This window comes from Octopus bimaculoides, chromosome 4, assembly GCF_046866305.1.
Source record: "Octopus bimaculoides isolate indiv1 chromosome 4, ASM4686630v1, whole genome shotgun sequence".
Classification (NCBI taxonomy): Eukaryota; Metazoa; Mollusca; class Cephalopoda; order Octopoda; family Octopodidae; genus Octopus; species Octopus bimaculoides.
Genome location: NC_142931.1, coordinates 133,484,687 through 133,492,348, shown reverse-complemented (window position 1 = coordinate 133,492,348; position 7,662 = coordinate 133,484,687).

Sequence of the window (7,662 nt, the reverse complement as noted above, 5' to 3'; positions counted from 1 at the left end):
GGCAATAAAGAAATACGAATCTATATATACGTGCATTCGGATGTAGCAGGGACCAACTGGCCTTTGACTGTTGTTTGTATCCCATTGTGTCCACTGCTCTGGTTGGTTGGTGTTGGTGCAGTTTGCCTTCTACTCTGTTGTGCCAACTGACCATGGATAACCAGTCAGAGACTTTAGATAGCATCACATGAACAACCTTTTCAAACCCTATTTCAAGCCTACTACTTTCTATAAAAATCCAGCTTTTTCCTCAATACATCTTTGGTTCCTGACTTTTTAAGGTCAAGCTACTGACCACGTAGACACAGTCAGTTCCAGTGACAACACCACAGCGGCCACATTGAGACTTACAAACTTCGTCCAACAGCATTACGGCAACCTCCATCTTCGTCGCCACCATCATCTTCTTAATGTCATCAACATCATCTCTCTACGTACACAGCTCAGCAAGCAACTCGCCCAGGTTCCAACACTTCTCTGTTCGTGAATTACTTCACCATGAGTTTAAACTAACAGTCACTAACTAAATTGCTACACTTAATCAGTGCCTAAATACTTTACACATATTCTACTTCACCATCATTTTGACAATTATAACTGAAAGTAATTACTTTGCTAATGAAATCAGAATAAAGCTGAAACATAATCAGAGTTGTCTCTAGTGCTTGTTGGAAAAATGAAAAGTAACATTAATCAATGGTTAACATTGTTTTTCCCTGCTGGATGATTATTTCTGGTTAAAATATGTTAATAATATTAGAAATTAACATAGATTTTTAATTGAAGCCTATCATCCTACTTTTTGACCATAGTTCATATGTTAAAGTTTACATTGAACTTTTAGCTACACCACCACCACCACTACCATCATCACCACCAGAACCCCTCCACCATTACCTCACTCCCACTCCCACCCCCACCACTATCACTATCTTCACAATTATTAACACTTCATCCCATCACCACCACCGCCACCACCACCACCACCACCACACCGCCACCGCCACCACCACCGCCGCCGCCGCCGCCGCCGCCGCCGCCGCCGCCGCCGCCACCACCACCACCACCACCACCACCACCACCACCACCACCACCACCACCACCACCACCACCACCACATAACCACACAGTTATGTAATGTATCATAGCACTATCTTATCTATAGACAGACCACCTTGCTACCATATCACCCGACAATAACAAGAGAAGAAAACCTTGATGTGGTCTGTTTGAAATGCTAGAAATAGAAACAGAATTCCCTCATATTATACTTTGCTAATTTGAATGAAGGGAGGATACATTACCAAATGTAGTTTTATATAAACTGGAAAGAAGTAATGGCCATGATCTCAATGCCTTCCATCATGGGTCAGCTTGATCAGAGTTGGCCCAGGGTTGAATAACTACTCTTCATGACCTATAAGAGGGAGCCACTACCACTGCTGCTGTTCCTGCTTGTGCTGTGGCGGCGGCGGTGGCTGTGGTAGTGGTGGTAATGGAAGTGGTGGTTTAGATGATGGTGGCGATGGTTGTAGTAGTGAGGGTGGTAATGGTGGGCTTTGGTGACAGTGGTGGTGATAATGATGTTTATGATGATGATGATGATGATAATAAAGATTTGATCTGAGCTGTATGATTAAGGATTGTCTTTAATCCACTGATCAAACAAAAAGAGGAAGATCAAATTAATGACACATTCTATTAATTGTTTTGTTGCTATGAAGTGAAGCAAACGAAAATAGATTTTAAACAGCATTTTACATAGTCCATGGGTCAGCTGTAGTCTAATACGACTTCAGAGGACCAATCCTTATCTCTAGGTTCCTGTAATGTTGGTAAGAGATAAGTCTCTTTCCTCATTGATTTTTCTAGGAAACCTGGTACCAATTCCTTGATATCCAGTACACAATGTACATAGATACATTGATTTATATATTTGGTAAATCCAAATTACTTTTTAATATTTTGTTGGTTTTTTTTATCTTTCACTTGTTTCACTCATTGGACTGTGACCATGCTGGAGCACCACTTTGAATGGTTTTAAGTCAAACAAGTCAACCCTAGTACTTATTTTTAGGCCTAGCACTTATTGTGTTGGTTTCTTTTGTCAAATGCTATGTCATGGGGGATGCAAACAAACCAATAATGGTTGTCAAGGAGTGGTAGGAGACAAACTCAAACACAAACACACACCTGCATATATAACTATATATATATCTGTGATGGGCTTCCATGTAGTTTCCATCAACTGAATTCATTCACAAAGCATTGGTCAACCTGATGTTATAGTAGAAGACACTTGCCCAAGGTTCTGTGCAGTGGGACTAAACCCAAAACCATGTGGTTGGGAAACAAACTTCTTACAACACAGTTGTGTGTGCATGCCTTAGTGGTTAGGGTGTTGGACTCATGATCATAAGGTTGTGGTTTCGATTCCTGGGCTGGGCAATGCATTGTATTTTTATGCAAAGCACTTCAATTCTCATTGCTCCAGTCCACTCAGCTGGTAAAAGTGAGTAACTATGTGATAGACTGACGTCCCATCCAGTAAAACTAGGAAACCAGCCCTATGAGTCTATGTGACTTGGAAAAGGGCTTTATCCTTTTTTTATACTTTTATCATAATAGGGTGACCAAAGGATACATTTAAACAGCATTACCCTGCAGTAAGTATTTATATCCAACCAAATATTCTTCACTTATGTCAAAGCCCACTTTATATTCTAACAAGCTCAATAAATAGGGTACCAGATAAATTAATAAATTGATAAAAATCATCTAAAACCCTTGAAGACATTGCCCCAACCTGACCACAGTTCAATGACTTAAATTAATTAAGGAATATAAAAGAATGCATTCTGTACCATGAGAACAAACAAACTACATGAAAACATTATTCAAAGTAATTCCAATTGAATTACATATAAAAAGAAACTTCAGATTCGTTCAGAATATTATGACAAATAGGAAAAATACGTTTTCCTCAGACAAACGGTAGAGTCAAACAGAATTAACAACACTTTGTCATTGCTGCTGCTGCTGCTGCTGTTGTTGTTGTTGTTGTTGTTGTTGTTTATTTCAAGTCAGCCCAGATTGAATAAGACCTACAATCAAAGGAATTACAAAACATACTAGTTTGGATTTTTCTGGCATAATGTACCTTGGACTACATTATTCAGCGTGTCCTCTCTTAATCTTAATGCAATATGGTGTATTTCAAGAGGAATTTGGTTGTAATTTCTAGCAAGTCAAAGCACAAAGTAGACAAGATATGGGCAAGCTTTTACAAGTGGGCCACATGAAACGTGGATCATCATCATGTGGGCCACATTAATAAAAAAATTCCTGATAATTTTTCATTTAGGCATACCCATTCAAAAAGTTCCATGGGGCTAGTTTGCCCATGTCTGACAAGTGCCGTCAATTGAAATCTCTGCATACCAGATACCAGTGGATTTTAGGGGTCATCAGGAGTGAATGCACTCTGTTCTGGGACCTTCGTCTCAATGGTTTTACAACACACTGCCCCACCCCTCACTGATATGAGGCCCTGCCTACTGGATCAACTGACTACTATCTAACCATCAACATTTGATCTTAGGATCATCAGCACCATTCAAATTTGTCAATTAGTCAGTCAAACAGGTACCTTTGTCACACCTGTTATTTCATTAATGATAGGTTTAAGGTGGAGAGCTGGCAGAATTGTTAGCATGCCGAGCAAAATGCTTAGTGGCATTTCGTCTGTTTTTACATTCTGAGTTCAAATTCCTCCAAGGTTGACTTTGCTTTTCATCCTTTCGGGGTTGATAAATTAAGTACCAGTGATACAAATTTCAAACCATGTGCCTTTAGTAGAAGGGATTATTAATGATACATTTTGATTTTAATCCAGAGATTAGGTTTTCATATAAGTACCTCTTATCCAATAGGTAAGAAAGCTACATGACAAAAATCTATTGAAGGATTTCTCATTCTTATATCATTTACTTTTAAAGATTTTTACCCCAATTTTTTTTTTTTCACTCATTCCCATTCTTTGCACAAATATAATATAAATTGCCTTAAAGAATAAAAGAGAACAAGGTGTTACAGGAAATTTGCCAGAGAGCGGATAACATTTCTAAAATGAAAAGAATCATTACTACCTGAACCTGACTGAAAATAAAGATCTTGTGTAGTAGAAAACAGTTTGTTTATTTTATAGTCAAGCTAAATATTAAAGCTAAGAAAAAGCTCTGACTTTGTAATTAAAAAAAATTCAATATTAAATCAATTATGTTTGAATGCTGTTGTCAAGTTCACAAATAATTGTGTTGATCTGGTGTCAGATTTCAACATAAATCTCTATTTGAAAATGATTCATTAAACAATATTGATTTAACGTGTTGATTCAATATTTATTCAGTGTTAAAATGTCAACTGATATATACAATATTAACTCAATTGTATTTCAACATTTCTTTAACATTCACACATCTATGTTCCTTCCAAACGATTCTTTTCTTACCACAACTGTTTTTACCTTTTGAACTAATTGCATAGTACCCGAACCCAAGCACACCCAAAACTCTCATTTGCTGTCCCCTCATCACCCCTAACGTGTCTTTACACCCAAGCCCCTTACTAACCATTTTCTCCAATCATTCTCCTTTCCTTTAACATTGTCATTGTTTAACTCCAGGTAAGTTCTGACCAAGCAGATGCATGGTTTGGTTAAAGGCAATCCACCAATGAACATCTTGTCTTATTTTCATAGAACACTGCCTCAAAGTTGTCGTTTAGCCCCAGGTCACTTCTGATCAAGTAAATATATACAGGGGTTGGACAAAATAATGGAAACACCTTAAAATTTCAAGCAAATTTATTTTAATATGGGGTAGGACCACCTTTGGCAGCAATTACAGCTTGAATTCTACGAGTTATGGACTCGTACAAAGTTTGAATTGTTTCCAAAGGAATTTTTGTCCATTCTTCAGCTAAAATGATCTTCAGTTCTTGTAGTGATGATGGTGGAAGATATTGACTCCTTACCTGTTTTTCTAAAATGTACCATAAATGTTCAATAATATTGAGATCTAGGGACTGTGGTGGCCAGATAAGATGTTCAACTTCATGAGAATGTTCCTTGTGCCATTCAGTAACAACTTTAGCAGTGTGATTTGGTGCATTATCATCCTGAAAGATTGTTACATTATGTGAATAATTTCATTTGTGTCTTCAATTTAATTCCTTAGTCAAGGTTACTGAAAATGTAACATTTGAATTTGTACATCAACCACATGGCTCCAGGTTCAGTCCCACTGTGTGGCACCTTGGGCAAGTGTCTTTTACTATAGCCTTGGGCCAACCAAAGCCTTGTGAGTGGATTTGGTAGATGGAAACTGAAAGAAGCCCATCGTATATATGTATATATATGTATGTGTGTGTGTGTATATGTTTGTGTGTCTGTGTTTGTCCCTCCAACATCGCTTGACAACTGATGCTGGTGTGTTTAGGTCCCCGTAACTCAGCGGTTCGGCACAAGAGACCGATAGAATAAGTACTAGGCTTACAAAGAATAAGTCCTGGGGTTGATTTGCTCGACTAAAGGCGGTGCTCCAGCATGGCCGCAGTCAAATGACTGAAACAAGTAAAAGAGTATGTCTTTGATTTTATTTTCATAGTTACAGTTGTTTAAAGTGTAACACTTGAACACAAAAATGCCCACCATGAAAAGCATATAATAATATTTTAGAGAATATTAAAAATTTCTAATTCTGGCACAAAGGCAGCAATTTTGAGGGGAGGGGACAAGTTGATTACATCAACCCAAATATTTAACTGGTGCTTTATTTTATCGACCCCCAAAAGGGTGAATGGCAAAGTTAACCTCTGTTGGATTTGAACTCAGAATGCAAAGAGCCAAAATAAATTCTGTTAAGCATTTTGCCCAAATTGCCACCTTTGAGAATAATAATAATTTCTTTTAACTAATGATGAAAGCAATTTACATATTTCACTGATCTTACTGAAATAAAATATTGGTAGCCTAGGACACAACTAGATACTCTAAAGTACTTAGTTCAACTGTCTGAATTTGAATATCTCAGGTCAATAATATGCACATAAAAATCTTTAGTATTCTAAGTTACATGGTAGAAGATGATTGAAATTTACAGGGCAGTCATCATGCCACTGAGGAAATACTCATATAGTGACCTCCTTGTTGGCTTGCATAATCATTAGTATTGTTTTGTATTAAAAAGATGAGATGGCAAATTTGAGCCTCTCTGGGTATTCAGAAGTCAGTAACATGTTTGGGCAGACATTTCATTGTCGACATAGACATAAAAGAATTAAAATATCCAGTCTAATTAATAACTTCACCATTGATTCTCTATCAAAGCAGAAGATTTAATTACATTCATTCTTCATGAAAGAATGAATGTAATTAAATAAGCAACAATAAAATAGTGTGTTGGTAGCAAACTGAGAATTTCCTACTCAAATTTTTCAATAATTACTCATTGAATCATATGGACAAGTCTTCTATGTATCATACTTAATGTATATACATGATCAATAGGCCAATTATACTGCAGTATTTGTCTTGAGATAACATCTCTTATGGATATGTTGGTGTTAAAAACTATAAACATCAGAGAAAGATGAAAATTCTTCCCAGCAGCAGTCAGTGGGACCACCAGATGCATTTAGTCCTTTATAAGCCTTTTCAGTTGTGCGTACTCGCAGCCACGCGCTCAATTAGAAATTTGTCATGAGTGATATAGGAGAATGTGAATAACACATTTGCTGCTATTCTGAATACCTGCCAGGTTGATTAAAAGTCCAGTGTACACAATAAAGGTAAAAGCATAAAGACCCCGTTTCAGTCTTGAATGATCATGGGATTGAACCAAGAAAGTTCCCCTCCGAGGTACAAGTCCGAGCAAATTTGTTTCCGGAAGACCAGCAGTCACCCATGCATACCACCTCCCCTTTCCACACCACCGATGTTATCCAAGGGAAAGGCAAAGGCTGATACAGCTTGGCACCAGAGATGTCGCAACTCATTTTTACAGATGAGTGAAATGGAGCAATGTGAAATAAAGTGTCTTGCTCAAGCCCAGTCCTGGAATCGAACTCACTACTTCATGATTGTGAGCCCAATGCTCTAACCACTGGGCCCTGTATATTCACTCACAATCGTCGTCGTCACCACCAGCAGCAGCAGCAGCACCACCACCACCACCACCACTACCACCACCATTTGACATCCACTTTTCCATGCCTGCATGAGTTAGATAGAATTTGTTGAGGTAGATTTTCTAGAGCTGGATGCCTTTCATGTCGCACCTCTCACCTGCTTCCAAGCAAGGTCATATTTTTCCCTTAGCTACAAATGTTTTTCATGGAAGCCTGGAAAAGAACAACCTCATTTATATGACAATAAAGCTCATTTACAACCATCCTGTTATGCTTAGACAAGCATACACACAGACAAATACACATACATACATACATACATACACAGATATATTTATAAGTGTGTGTATGTGTACATGTGTGTGTATATGTGTGTATATATATATATATATATCTACAAACATGTGTGTGTATACATGTGTTTGTGTGTATGTGTGTGTGTGTGTTATCTAAATAGTACAGTTTTATATATTG